Here is a 14137-nt window from a genome sequence, read left to right as displayed (position 1 = left end):
CATAATTCCTGCGACTGATTACCGCCGTCTCAAGAAAACTCCGAGCCTCCAACAAAGTAATGATGTGCTGAAAGCTTACAATGGCAGTGCCATCAAGCATGTCGGTCTCGACACAGAGGTTCTTTTTCTGAACGGTGTGGCGCAGGCGGTGACGTTCTTCGTGGTGAAGAAAGGCAGCCAGGCCATATTAGGACTGCAGGCATGTCAGCAGTTTGGGTTAATTCCAAAAGCTGTGGAGTCGGTGAAGTGGACTAAGCAAGCACCGGAAAAGGTTTTTCCAGACTTGTTCTTGGGCACGGGTTCTGTCGAAAGGCGGTACCGCATGTTTCTACGAGCGGATGCTGTTCCAGTCGTGCATCCAGCACGGAGAGTACCTCTGGCTCTCAAGGAGTCTCTCAGACAAGAGCTGGAGCGCATGGAAAAGTCTTCCATCATCAAGAAGGTGGATGAATCCACAGAATGGGTGAGTCCTTTGGTTATAGCGCGTAAAAAGAATGGAGCGCTTCGAGTCTGCATGGATCTGAGAGAGATCAACAAAAACATAAAGCGCGAGCACTACCCCATGCCAACAAGGGAAGATATTGTCACGTTGTAGTGACGGCAGTCCAGCGGTCAGGAAGACACCACAAATACTTGCAAACGAAGCTCTTTATTTGGGCTGACTTGCGCCCTCAAAATAACTGAATCACTCGGTGGCGGCGTAAGCAACAAGCGTGCTCGTCAGTCGTCGATGTACGAATGTCCGCCGCTCGCGGCATCGCTCAATTTAAAGCCGGCAAGGAAACTTCCAGATAACAGGTCAAGATCATCTACGGTAATCTGGAAAAACCTAGATGCAGCCTTTCATGGCTGCGAACAATCTAGATTAGTCTGGTCGCTTCTCGCGCCACGAACAAAAGTGATAACGACCCTTTCCTGCTGCCTAGAGCGTGAACGAACACACACTGCAATGATACGTGGCATTACCCCCCTTCCAAAGAAGCATCGTCTCGATGCTTTAAAATGAAATTAAACACGGAGAATGCTTCGAGAACTTAGAGTCCTTTAGCGTTCCTAATAAGGTGTAAGGGCAGCGGTAAAAGCTTCAAGTCTGGCCGTGTCGTCGTCGTCGGTGTTGTCGCCGGTGTTGTCGTAGTTTTTGTCGTAGTTTTTGTCGTCGTATTTGTCGTAGTAGTCGTCGTCGTCGTAGGGATCGTCGTCGTCGTAGGGGTCGTCGTCGTCGTAGGGGTCGTCGTCTTCGTAGGGGTCGTCGTAAGAAAATCCTCGGATGCCCATTCTCCTGTATGGGCAGTACCGGAGAATGTCACCGGCTTCACCGCAGTGGAAGCATAGTTGGCGGCGCTGGTCGGGTGTTCTCCACTCGTCGCATTTCCTAGGCCGTGTGCGACGCTAGTAGGACGGGCGAGTTGGGGCGAGAGGGCGGCGCTCCAGCGCAGCTGGCTAATGGCGATAGGGGCTTAGGTGCCGTCGTCGAGGTGCAGGACGGCGCACTGCTGCGGCGTAAGTCATGACTGGAGGCTCCACGAGGCTGCGTGGTAGACTGGAGTCAAGTCCTCCGGTGAATGACTCGAAGGGCTGGCGTCGCGATTTGCTGGGGGTGTCCGGTACATGGAAGGCTACCCAGCACCTCCACCAGATGTCACGTTGTAGTGACGGCAGTCCAGCGGTCAGGAAGACACCACAAATACTTGCAAACGAAGCTCTTTATTTGGGCTGACTTGCGCCCTCAAAATAACTGAATCACTCGGTGGCGGCGTAGAAAGAGAAGTTTATTTTTTCTGTTTTAACATAGAAAATACAAAACAAAACAGATGAACTTAATGCTCTGATCAGTCAAGCACATGCTCAGTGACGCAGCACTGAGCACGTCAGTAATGCAGTAGAAATGCCGATACTCGACCGCCGCGCAGGACGATAAAGTATGTCGACCATTTGCGCAAGAACTCAGCCTCGCTCATTGACAGAGCGTCCATGCATGCTTGTTCAAAGAGGCGCGTGCGCAGGCGCTGCAACATTGGGAACATTGTTCTTTGCGGACGCCCATTTAAGGATGCCACTCCACGCTGCCGCCACAAAACGAACATGCCGACACACAAGAGCATATTTTGAAACACTTCGGGAGAACTAGTGCGCGCTTCCAGGCGGGTTAAAAACATGCGTGACACTAATGTCCAAAAGGTGCGCGCAACTACACACTCAAACATTGCGTGCTGCAAAGTTTCAAGCAGACCGCACTGCGGGCATCGGGCGGAGGGCGCCACGCCCCACGCCGCAAGGCGGTCTCTTGTGGGCAGGACCCGCCAGCCTCGCAGCCAGCCGAAGTCCCTGACATGTGCAGGAAGCGTAGCTGAGGTCAGTTGGCGCCAGCGTGCCCGTCTCGTTTTCTGGAGTTGTTCGCGGGTCAGCGCAGCGACCGTTAGTGCTTCACACATCCTGGAGGGCGGGGTTTCATCAACATCCAGATCGGGCACGCTGGCAGTCAACGACGTCAGTGTGCGACGCACATTAACGAAAAATGCCGGGGGCTGCTCGGCTGTAGGGCCAACCACGTGTTGTGAAAAAAACTCGTTACGCGCTGTACCCAGAAAGTATGTGAGGAGTGTTCTCCCGGGATAGTCTGGGTTGCGTACAAGATCTCGTACTCCTCGCAAGGCGAGCACATTGCACATGGTGCGGATACAAGGTATACCAAACCCACCCATGTACGATGGAAGGCGCATGAACATTCGTGACACAAGTTCAGTTTTGCCCGCCCAAACGAAAGAGCCACAGGCCGAGGTTAGCCTGCGCGCAAACGTGCGCGGTGGGTTTGCGACGCGGGCGACAAAAAAACATGCGGCTAGGATTGTGGACTTAACTATATAGCAGCGCTCTGCCATTGAAAGGCGGAAAGTTGACGCCACCGAGAGGCGTTTCTCAGCGTTCGTGCGGAGGTTAGTCCAGGTTTCGCGGGCTACTTCTCCGCTGGCGAGGAATACTACTCCCAGGACTTTCACTCCCTGCACCCACTCCACCTCGCCCGCAAAGTTCGGTGTGAAGGTGCCAAACCTTAGTGCCTTGCTGTTTCCCCTGTTCAATAGGGCCCCAGATATCTCGCTGTGCTCGAGAAACAGCCGCGAAAAAGCGGCGTAGCTATCCTCGTCCTTGAGGAAAAGCGACACGTCATCGGCGTAGGCCGATACCTTGATTTGGCCCTGGCCAGGCAGAGGGAAGCCGCGTATGGATGGGCTGTCGTTAATGCGCCGGATGAGTGGATCCAGGCATAACACGAAGAATGTTGGGGAGAGAGGGCATCCTTGCCTTATGCCCCTGGTGACTGAGAAGGGAGCGCTCTGGTGGCCGTTTACGGAGAGGCGAGCATTCAGGTCTGCGTAAAGTAAGCGCAGCCTGCTGACAATTTGCGGAGGGAATCCGAAGGCTTCAAGGACTCCGAACAGATACGAGTGTTCCACCCGATCGAATGCTTTCGCCTGGTCTAGTGAAACAAAGCACCCGCTGAAGCCCGTCCTGCTGGCAAATGTGAACAGGTCTCTAGTGAGTGCCAATGCATCAAACACAGAGCGGTCAGGGACGCTGCTGGTTTGAGCCCGGTGGATTAGGTGAGGTAGGATCGTCCGCATTCTTGTGTTCAGTAAAGATGTGACTATTTTGTAATCTGCGTTTAAGAGGCTTATGGGCCGCCATGCTTGCGGGTCGGAGGGGTCACCGCCTGCTTTCGGAATGAGTATGATGCGACATTCGCGGAAAGAGTTTGGACGTAACCCATCCGCGAGGAAGCCGTTGACCATCTTCAGGAGCGCTCCTTGGATCTCGTAAAAAAAGTTTGAATAAAAACTTGTTGGAATGCCGTCTGGACCGGGGGCAGAGGCTGCATTCATACTCTGCAGGATGGCGTGTAGCTCTTGGCTTGTGGCTGGTGCGCAAAGGTTTTCATGCAACTCTTCAGCTACTCGTGGCAAGTTTCCAAAAAAACTTTGTAGAAGCCTGTCATAGCCATCCTGAAGATGTAGCCAACTGTCCGTAGAGAACAGGTTCGAAAAGTGGCTTGCGAAGATCGTGCAGATATCGGCCGTGGTTTTGCTTTGGGTGCCGTCTGGGAGTGTCACGAAAGGCACAGTAGCGGCAGCGAATTCCTCTGCCGTGCCTGCGCGTACGTGTCGTAGCACAGCCGGGTCTGATATCGGCCGCCCGAGCTGGTGTGCACGACTAGCTGCCCGTGATGACTGGCAGAGCAACACGTGGTAACGTGCTTTAAGTAGACTCAGGTAATCGCTCATGGCAAAGGTTAAGGGTGCTCCCCTTTGCACTATACGGATGCGCTTGAGGGTGTCATTCAGTGCATGAGTTACCCGCCGTCTGCGGTCTTGACCGGCCGCCACCAGAGTTGCCTGCCAACGAGCCTTGAGTGTGTCCCATGAATCAGTCGCAACGAAGCTCTTGCACGATGCTGCCAACGCCGTACGCAGCGACGCCACGCTTTCCGGGTCCGCCAGTAGGCTCGTGTCCATGCGCCACGTAACAGTACGTGGGGTGTCCTCACCAAAGTCGAGCCTGACTGACAAGGGGTGGTGATCGGAAATCACCGGCGTGCCTGCAGGGAACGCGAGAACTTCGCAGCTAACGACAAACGAAGCGAGCTCTGGTGGAAAATAGAATTTGTCTATCCGACTCGCTAACTGTGCTCTTTCAAACGTCGCTCCAAAGGCATCCCCGTGAAGCTGCACCCACGCGTCAGACAAGCGGAACTGAGTCACGAGATCGCGGAGCGCGGGGGCACCGCAATAACGGCGACCGTGACCCTGTCCGCGGACGTCACGGTCGATGTTAAGTACACAATTGAAGTCACCGACGATGAAAGTGGGGTAGGGATCAAGGAGGAATGAGTCGAGGCGCTCAAAAAAATCAGAACTACTAGTCCGCCGTGCTGGCGCATATACAACCAACGCACGTACCCGCCGCTGGTTTAGTGTGAAGTCGACCGCAAGAGTGCGGCCGTCCAGCCCGAAAGTGCAATGAGCACCCGCGCGCAGGCAGGGGTTTACAAAAACGACACCAACACCGCACATATGAAAATCAGTCAACGAAAAATAAGCAAAAACAGAAAACCGGGTGGTGAAATTCAGCACATCAAGTGAAGTACGGAAGTTGCATTCCTGTAAAAACAGGATGTCGACGCCCCTAGCCCTGGCAAAGTGCATCACCTCTCTCTGTCTGTCTACGGATTGAAATCCCCGAACATTCAGGGAGAGGAGATGCACAACCGCCATGACTGCCAAGAGCACCGACGGCATAGCATACAACCTAAAGAGCGCTGCCATGGGCGGCGCTTGGCGCGCGCGGCACTTTTTGCTAGAACGTTCGTTAACAGTCCCTTCGGATTCCGATGATTGGGGGTGGGCACGTTTGAAGTCTGGTCGGGAAAAGTCCATGTTTTCGGGGCCGTCGGCGCTTGTGGCCTCGCTCACCGGTTGCTGCGTGGTCTTGGCGACGCTCGCAGCTGAAGCCGATGCCGACGCCAGGGTCGCCGATGGGAGGGTGTGGCTGGGTGGTGACGGGAAGCGCGCGTCGTCCGCACCTCCAGGAGTCGTCGGTCCTGACACCTGGCCGCACGTCAAGTCGCCTGTCAGGCGAAGCGACGTGACTTTGTCCGGTACGTCCACCAGGTCGCCCGACGCCACGCTCGACTCATCGCCGCTGCTGCTCTCGGTGTTGAAGGAAGCTGTGCGGGGTAGCGGCGGCAAGGGTTCCGAGAAAAGAGCACCGAACGGCTCCACCTCGTTTGAAGGCGGCCCCTCGAGCTGCTCCTTCACGGGCACCTCCGTCGCGGGGGTGGGCTCGGGCTCCCTCGGGCTGCTGGTCGTAGGGACCACGTCGGCAACAGGCGTCCGGAGGGTTGGTGTGCTCCGTGTTTCCGTGGCCACGTTGTCTTTGCTCGGGGCTTTCCTCGAGGCGGCGGCCGCCGCATACGACCGTGGCCGCAGGCAGTCCGCTGTGGCGTGGCTTCCACCGCAGCGCCTGCAAGCCGCTCCGCATCCTGCCGTGTCGTGGCCGAACACCTCGCAGCGAGCGCACCGCGGCGTTCGACACGCCGCGCCGATGTGGCCGTCCTGCCCGCAGCGGGAACACACCTTCCGGACGCCTCGGTAGTCAAACATGACGCGGTGGCCCTGGACGGTCAAGAAGTTCGGCACCGCCTGCTTCATCTCGATCCGGACCACGCGCGTCCCGTTGCCGACGTGACGACGGCCCTTGAGGACGGGGTGGGTGATGTCCAGCACCTTTCCGTAAGAGGACAGTGCTGCCGCCAGCGCCGCGTCTCCCACGAACAGCGGCACACGAAAAGCCGTCACGTGGACCACGGCGGGTCCCACGCAGGCTACTGGGACGGAAGTGCCATTCACGTTGAAGGCGCCTTCCAATAGCATCTTCTCTGCCGCCGCAGCCGAGGCCATGGCGACGCAGAACTTCATGCCTCCATGGTGTTGGAGGCTCTCTAGCCCTTTCGGGCCGACAACCGACTCGATGCCGTCGACGATGTCGTCAGCCGTCGCGTCGGAAGTAACTACGAACTGGAAACAGTGCGCCTTTGGGGGCGGCGCACGGAACACCGGAGGTGCAGCAGGTCCCGGGCCTCCCATGACGTCACGGGTGGCCGGCTGGGCTGCTGCTTGCACGAACTTCACACAGTTTGCCCGAGCACCGGCAAAGGCACGGCGCCTGGGCGGGGAGGCTGGTTGCGGAACCTCCGGGCCGCAGTGGGTCCGGGGCCCGCCTGCACTTGTCGAAACTTCTCACGAAGCCAGCGCCGAAAAAAACTTCGCTGGTTCTGGACGAGCTCGGGCAGCAACAGGCGTGCTCGGCGGTCGTCGAACTACGAATGTCCGCCGCTCGCGGCATCGCTCAATTTAAAGCCGGCAAGGAAACTTCCAGATAACAGGTCAAGATCATCTACGGTAATCTGGAAAAACCTAGATGCAGCCTTTCATGGCTGCGAACAATCTAGATTAGTCTGGTCGCTTCTCGCGCCGCGAACAAAAGTGATAACGACCCTTTCCTGCTGCCTAGAGCGTGAACGAACACACACTGCAATGATACGTGGCAATATTGAGGCAGAGCTTTCGGGTGCGAAGTATTTTTCCCGCCTGGATGCGAATGCAGGCTTCCATCAAATCCCAGTGGACGAAGCTACATCTCGAGTGTAGTACACGTTTGCGACCCTGTTCGGGCGCTACCGCTTTCTTCGTCTTCCCTTTGGAATTTCATCAGCAAGCGAAGTTTTTCAAAAAACGTTAAAAGAAATTTTCGAGGGATTGGCAGGCGTCCGCATATACATTGACGACATTCTAGTGTGGGGTGACAGTGAGCAGCAGCATAACGATCGCTTGAATGCCGTACTGAAGCGGGCAGAACAAGCGGGGCTGACATTTAACCTGCAGAAGTGTGTTTTGGATCGAAAGCAATTGAATTATTGGGCGACGTCATAGGTGAGCATGGCATACGCCCGAGTCGCAGCTTAGTTGACAGTGTCCGGTCGCTGTCGGCCCCGAGAGATAAGCATGCGGTGCGCAGAATGATGGGCGTTGTTAACTACCTCAGAAAGTACGTCCCGTCCCTTAGTGATAAGAGAGTCTTGCTACGGAGCCTCGTAAAAGAAAACGTCATGTTTCAATGGACGGCCGCGCATGAGCGGGAGTGGGTAGAGATCTGCAACGCATTAAGAAGCCCTCCGTTACTCTCTCTTTTTGACGAAGCGAAAGAAACAAAGATTACGGCGGACTCTTCGGCGACATGGGAGTGACTGGCGCCCGGTCATAGAGTAATATAGAAGTAAAGAGCGGACACTCCCGTAGGCCCCAGCGGCCGACTTTTGTGCACAGCGCACCTAGCGGACCCGGGGAAACGCACTGGCCTCAGAGATGACAAGTTACAACAGGAATCTTGGAGGCTCTACTTTCATTTTCGGTTTCGTTCTCGCATGCATAGCGTCGGTTCGTGCAGGTTTGCCCAGGTGTCGAGTGCACGGAACTTTGCATTGCTATTACATGCTATTACCCTACCGCTTGGAGTCACGCAAAAGAACGTAAATGAAACGACACAATCACACAAGGTGATCTTGACTGAGGTGTGTTTTTATTATGCAAAACATGCTTGAAAAACATACTTGAGAAAACTTATTGGCATGAAGCTTTTGCTCACGCAGGATGGCATAACCAAGCCATATTTTACAGTTCGTGAAAAGAGGCACACAACACACACACATACAGGGTCTGTTCTGAAAGTAGTAGGACTGTTTTTTTCCTGGGCGAACGGGCGGACGAGAGGTGGTCTGCGCGTGCGGGATCATTGGAGGGGGATATTGGGAATGCTGGGGAAAATCGGCAGTCGGCTCTCGGCCGTTGAGGAGAGGAGGTCGCTTGTACTGTGAACCCCTGTCGAAACGTCTCGTCACGCAGAATCGTCGAGCGTTTACTGGATCAGCGATACGCGATCAAATTTTGAGTAAATCTTGGTAAAACGGGCAAAGACACTCACAACATGATTAAGGAGGCCTACGGTGACGCTTCCATGGATAGATCAGGTGTTTTTCGAGTGGCACAAGCTTTTCCGAGAAGGTAAGGAAAGAGTGGAGGAAGACGACCGCTCCAGACGCCCTTCAACCAGCAAGACCAACGAAAATGTGCAGCGAGTGAAACATTTACTTAACAGTGACCGTAGAATGAGTATCAGAATGATTGCTGTTGACTTGAGCATTCCTCAAACCCAAGTTTTTGAGATCGTGACAGAAAACTTATCCATGAGGAAAGCATGGCGAAGTTGGTGCCGGGAGTGTTGTCAGAGGAGGAAAAAGCCAACCGGTAGTATCTCTCTTCATCATGTGAATGAGGACCCCGATTTTTTGCCCAGCACAAGGCGGCAACGCTGCCTCAGCCCCTACAGCTTCGACTTGGCCCCGCCAGACTTTTTTCTATTTCCGAGAATAAAATCGACGCTCGAGGGGAAATATCACGGATCGGTAGAGGTGGTTCAACAGGCCGTGACGAGGGAGCTAAACAGCATTCCAGTCCTGGCGTTCCTGGAGGCGTACGAAAACTGTAAAACTCATTGGCAGCAGCGTGTAGGTGCGGAAGGGTCCACCTTGAAAAATTCTAATCGTTTGTACTATTCTCTTCAACAAATTTTGTTTAAAAAATTGAGTCTTACTACTTTCAGAACAGACCATGTATATATATATATATATATATATATATATATATATATCTGCCAAAAATGTTCAGTTATGACCATTACGAAAAGTGAGGAACACCACCTTGATAAATTAATCTACAAGTTTTCACGTGCTTGAAGGAATAGACACACCGTTCTTTTATCTGTGATTTGTAGCGTGTAATGATGCTTATCAGAATGTTACACATGGATGAGCAGGAGACATTTTTTTTTCATTTAATTACCTTCAAGGCCAGCGGGCATAGCAGAAAAGAGTGCGGGTGCATTAGAAAAAGTTGGGACAAAAAAGACAGTGTAGTGAATATATGTACATAAACAAATGAAATTGCTGATGTCTGGGAAACAGGTTGCATAAATGCACTAAGGATAGGTAACAAAAAATGTTTCACAGAACAAGCAAGCAAAAAAGCAGGTAGGCGTAAATAACTATTCCAAACAAATGCAGAAGAAAACCGACAGTCGAGGCAAAGATATAATACAAAGAGCACGCATTAAAAAAATGCTCCTGCAGTAAAAAATGAAACGAAGCCATGGCAGGCAACATGATTTATGGCAACATGATCTCTTCAGCGATGCTTCCAGGCTAGATGTGCCTGGCAGCATCGCTGAAGAAATCATGTTGCCATAACGCGAGCGAAAGCTTCCAAACCCAGGTTCGGAAGTTGGAACAAGCAGGCTTTCCAACGTCGATCGTAAGCACAGTAGCAGAAACTTTGTTGAGAAAACTAAAGAAAGAATGTACTAAAGAAGGCAATGAACACGAGGTCACCAAAACCAAAAGTATACCGGTTGTCATCGCGTACACCCATAAGGTGGTGCACAATTTGAAGCATGTGGCAACAAAATATAAGGTACCTGTGGTTTTTTCCGCCCCCAAGAAACTGGCTGCCCTGTGCGTAAAAACTGATCCCAACAAGGCAAAGAAAACTGCATGTAACAAAAGACATGCAGCCCCGTTTGTGAAATGTGCTGTGAGAGTCGTTTACCAGATTCCTCTGACGTGCGGAAAGAAGTACATCGGCCAAACCGGCCGCTGCATTAACGACCGATTAGCAGAGCACAGTCGGGATTTAAAAAATGGCACAGGCTCACATCTGTCCCATCACTGTAAAGCCTGCAGTGAAGAAAGAAAGATTAAGTGTACAGCAAGGCTGAAAGAAACGAAGGTTTTAAGTAGAAGTCAGGACCAGACAGCCCGTGAACTGTTAGAGGCTTTCTATATCAAAAGCAACTGCAGCGACTGCGTTAGTACCCTCTCAATTGCAGTATATAAGAATGAAACTGCTTTTTTAGATACACGGGGGTGAGCCACCTGTGTGACTCGGCTATCTTCTTTTTCAAAAACTGTTTTTTCAATTTGTTCAATTTTTGTACATCCCTCCCGCGCATGTGTGGTTCTTGCGACCCTTCTTGATTTTCTTATATTCATTCGCGTTCGCGATGAATAAATCAGTTGGAAGTTGCGCCTGTCCCGTCTAGCTTTCTGTGTGTTGTCTGTTTCGGCGCTACAACCCTTTTCTGGAAACATGCACCAACTAGTCCCCCAACAAGTATTGCTCAACCACTGGGTCGCCGCTGCGGTTATTAATGTTTAAAAGTAGTACAAACAGCACTTTTTTCTATGGAAACAAATGCACATATATGTCACATTCTAAAAAATGAAAGTTACCCCGAGCTAGCATAACTTGAGAGCACGTCAGTGGAGGCGCAGTGGGAACTGCACTTTTTGTGAGCTTTGTTCGAGCAGGGTCCATAAAGCAGTGAGCAGAAAAGTGCTCGCTGCACATGTAATAGCACCTGCTGAGTGCAGAAGCTGGCCTCGAATAAAGCTCGTCACGCCCGGCGTACTGCACCCATGCTTTTGCCCTGGGGAGAGAGATTATTCTTTAGCAATGGTATCGGGCTTGATGCTTGTTGAACATATCTCCGCAAATTTGGCGTAAGTGGTGCTGAAGTGCAAGTACAGATCAGAATGTCTAGATTTGCGCACAACACATGGCAGAAGGTGACACCAAGCTTGATTTTAACCAAAACAGCACTGGATCGGTAGAAAATATTAGCAGGCAGTAGTTGTCCCAAGACGATGTTTCAGCTATCAGACGTCATGGGTGCACTTGCAAGATGTGCAGCGTCAAAAATAAATACGGCTACGCTTGAAGTTTACAACGGTATTTTAAACTGAATGTGGATGCTTTCGATGAGTAGAACTGAAAGTAAATGAAAAGAAATATAACACATGTGTGCACAGACTGGCGTCTCCACAGAAATTCAGCTTACGTTGAAAACAAGTGGCAACATTAAGCAATTAAAATGTATACCAGCTGTCTCGTGGCAAACAGAAGAATTTTGTGCCTGGCTTCCTTCGAGTTTTTTCATTGTTGCCGCACCACGTGACACAGCAGTACCTGCCGTAGCCCCCACTTCCCGGTGGCATGGCCTGAGAACATAGAAAAGCCACAATTTGGCATATCGGCAAATTCCTGCGTTGAGATAAACCTAATGAACACTAACAAAAATACAAAATACACAATTTCTCACAACGCATGCTACGCGTAGGTAACCAAATTCACACAAAGGCGATATCATAGTTGAATTCACATGTCCTGAAGCCGCCGTGTGCAGCTTTAGTAAATAAAACAAACGGCCCTCGCGCCGAATGCTACAGTTATGCGCTATTTCTTGTTCGAAATACGCGTATTTAGGGCTATGCCCCCCAGCGAGACACATAGAGGAATATTTACGTGCAGACAGTACAGCAAGAATAGCGAACTGCGGTCTTACCAAGAAACAACCATCGCAGCACCACAGCAGTACACAAAACGGACATGTCCACGAAGCTTGCAGACGCCGCAAAAAAATACAGCCGCACACACCGTCGGTCCGTCGCTCACTGCCGCCTGGACGTGCTTGCCCGTTGGCTTGACGCACTTAAAAAATGCCGCTGTTGCTGACGTAACTGCGGCCGTAGGCGCGCAGCGCACGTCACTGCAAGCCAAGACATGCCAAGACCATACTCTTTTTCTTTTTTTTATTTGCACGTTCAGTGCCATTTGGCGGAAACGGGGAAGCGCCGAACTCGGCCGCGAAAGGGCCCGAGTGTCCGCTCTTTACTTTTATGCTACTCTATGGCCCAGTGACGTACCTGATTGAAACTGACCATAGACCCCTACTTACCATTTCACAGAAGAGCATTGGAGACATGCCACCACGATTGCAGCGTTTTTTTATTATGCTTCTACAGTATGACTATACTTTGCAGTTCGTGCCTGGCAAGGACTTGTTGCTGGCGGATATGCTGTCGCGGGCACCGGTGGCAACCCAGTTGTCGAGTGCGTCATGGAAAACAGACGGCGACGTGCATGCAATGCTGGTCGTTTCCAGCATCGTAAGCACACCGATGAAAGTGCGGCTAGAAAAGGAGTGCAGCAAAGACCCGTACTTAAGCGAGGTGAGAAAGCGAATTTCGCAGGGTGCGGTCATCGACGGTGTGCTCAAGCCATTTGCAGGAGAGCTCTCTGTGGTGGACGGAATACTGCTGAAGGGCTGTAAAGTCGTGATACCTAAAGCTATGAGAGAAGAAATCCTTCAACGAGTTCACGAGGGGCACCTCGGATTGAACAGATGCAAGGCCAGAGCACGGAGATTGGTATTCTGGCCTGGGCTGAACAGTGCTATTGATGCGCTCGTTCGGGGGTGTGGTACTTGCCAAAAGTATGCACACGAACCGCAGAGTGAACCTCTCCTCATGCAGCCTACCCCCGATAGGCCGGGGCATCGCGTAGGAATTGACCTCTTTCAGTTCGGAGGCGCCTCCTATGTGGTAGTATATGACGCCCACTCGAATTTCCCTGAAGTGGAGCAGCTAAGAGGCACAACGGCAAAAGAGGTCATAGGGAAAATATCTACTATTTTATCGCGCCACGGCATCCCTGTAGAAGTTTGGACTGACAATGGGCCCCAGTTCGCATCGAGAGAGTTTCGTCTCTTTGCGCAAAAGTATGACTTTCACCACATCACGTCGAGTCCTGAATTCCCGAGGTCTAATGGGTTACCGGAAAAGGGGGTTCAAATAGTCAAGCGCATCCTTAAGAAGACCAATGAGTCGCGCAGTGACTTTTGGTTGGGTCAGTTAGCGTATCGCTCTTCTCCCCTGGAAGATTGCCGTTCTCCTGGCGAACTGCTACAAGGCAGGCGCTTCCGTAGCTCCCTGCCTCTGTACAACGAGCAGCCAAGTGTCGCAGTGCTCAAGCATCGGCAGTCCTCGGTAGGCAAGGTACTGTCACCACTCAAGGAAGGAATTTCAGTTCGTGTCCAAGACGACAACTGGGCACGCACGGCGACGGTAGTCGGGAAAGCAGCACCGAGGTCGCAAGTGGTGAAAACGGAGGACCAGCGGCTCCTGAGACGGAACAGGCAACACCTACTACCCATTCCCGAAAACGTCGGCAGCCCTGCAAAACGGTCACAAGGAAGTGAAGACCAGATTATCGACAGCCATGGGGGACACCCAGACACGGACCAACAACATATGGTGGATCCGACACCCGTAATTCACGGATCAAGCCGGGATGCCGCCCGCCCTCACCAATCGCAAAGGCCTAGACCAAGCACGGTCGATCACACTACTCCGACGCCTGGCACAGATCATTCAATCAACTCGCCAAGCCTACGAAGATCAACCAGGCAACGTGCGGAGCCTCGCAGGCTTCATTATGACAGCAACTTTCACCAAGTTTCATAGTTTTTTTTATTGGGAAGAGAAAGATGTATCAGATTGCAGTTTATCAGCAGTTTATCAAAGCAACTTGACCCTTTCCTCCTCCCAATCCCTTTCCCTCCTTTCGTTCCGTGGTCTTGATAAAAGGCCCGAAATAAACCGCCGAGTGCACATTTGGTGGGTCGGCATAGCACC

The 14137-nt window shown here is 52.2% G+C and overlaps 1 pseudogene; it reads left to right on the top strand.

Annotated features, from left to right (window-relative positions):
- Nucleotides 1-322: 322 nt before the first annotated feature.
- Nucleotides 323-13571, top strand: LOC149349097 (uncharacterized; annotated as a pseudogene).
- The last annotated feature ends 566 nt before the right edge of the window (nucleotides 13572-14137 follow it).

Source organism: Amblyomma mixtum, chromosome 3 (genome assembly GCF_055824585.1).
Source record: "Amblyomma mixtum isolate Tamu chromosome 3, ASM5582458v1, whole genome shotgun sequence".
In the NCBI taxonomy this organism is placed as follows: domain Eukaryota; kingdom Metazoa; phylum Arthropoda; class Arachnida; order Ixodida; family Ixodidae; genus Amblyomma; species Amblyomma mixtum.
Note: the sequence above shows the minus strand (reverse complement) of the source record. Positions and strands in the feature narration are given on the sequence as shown.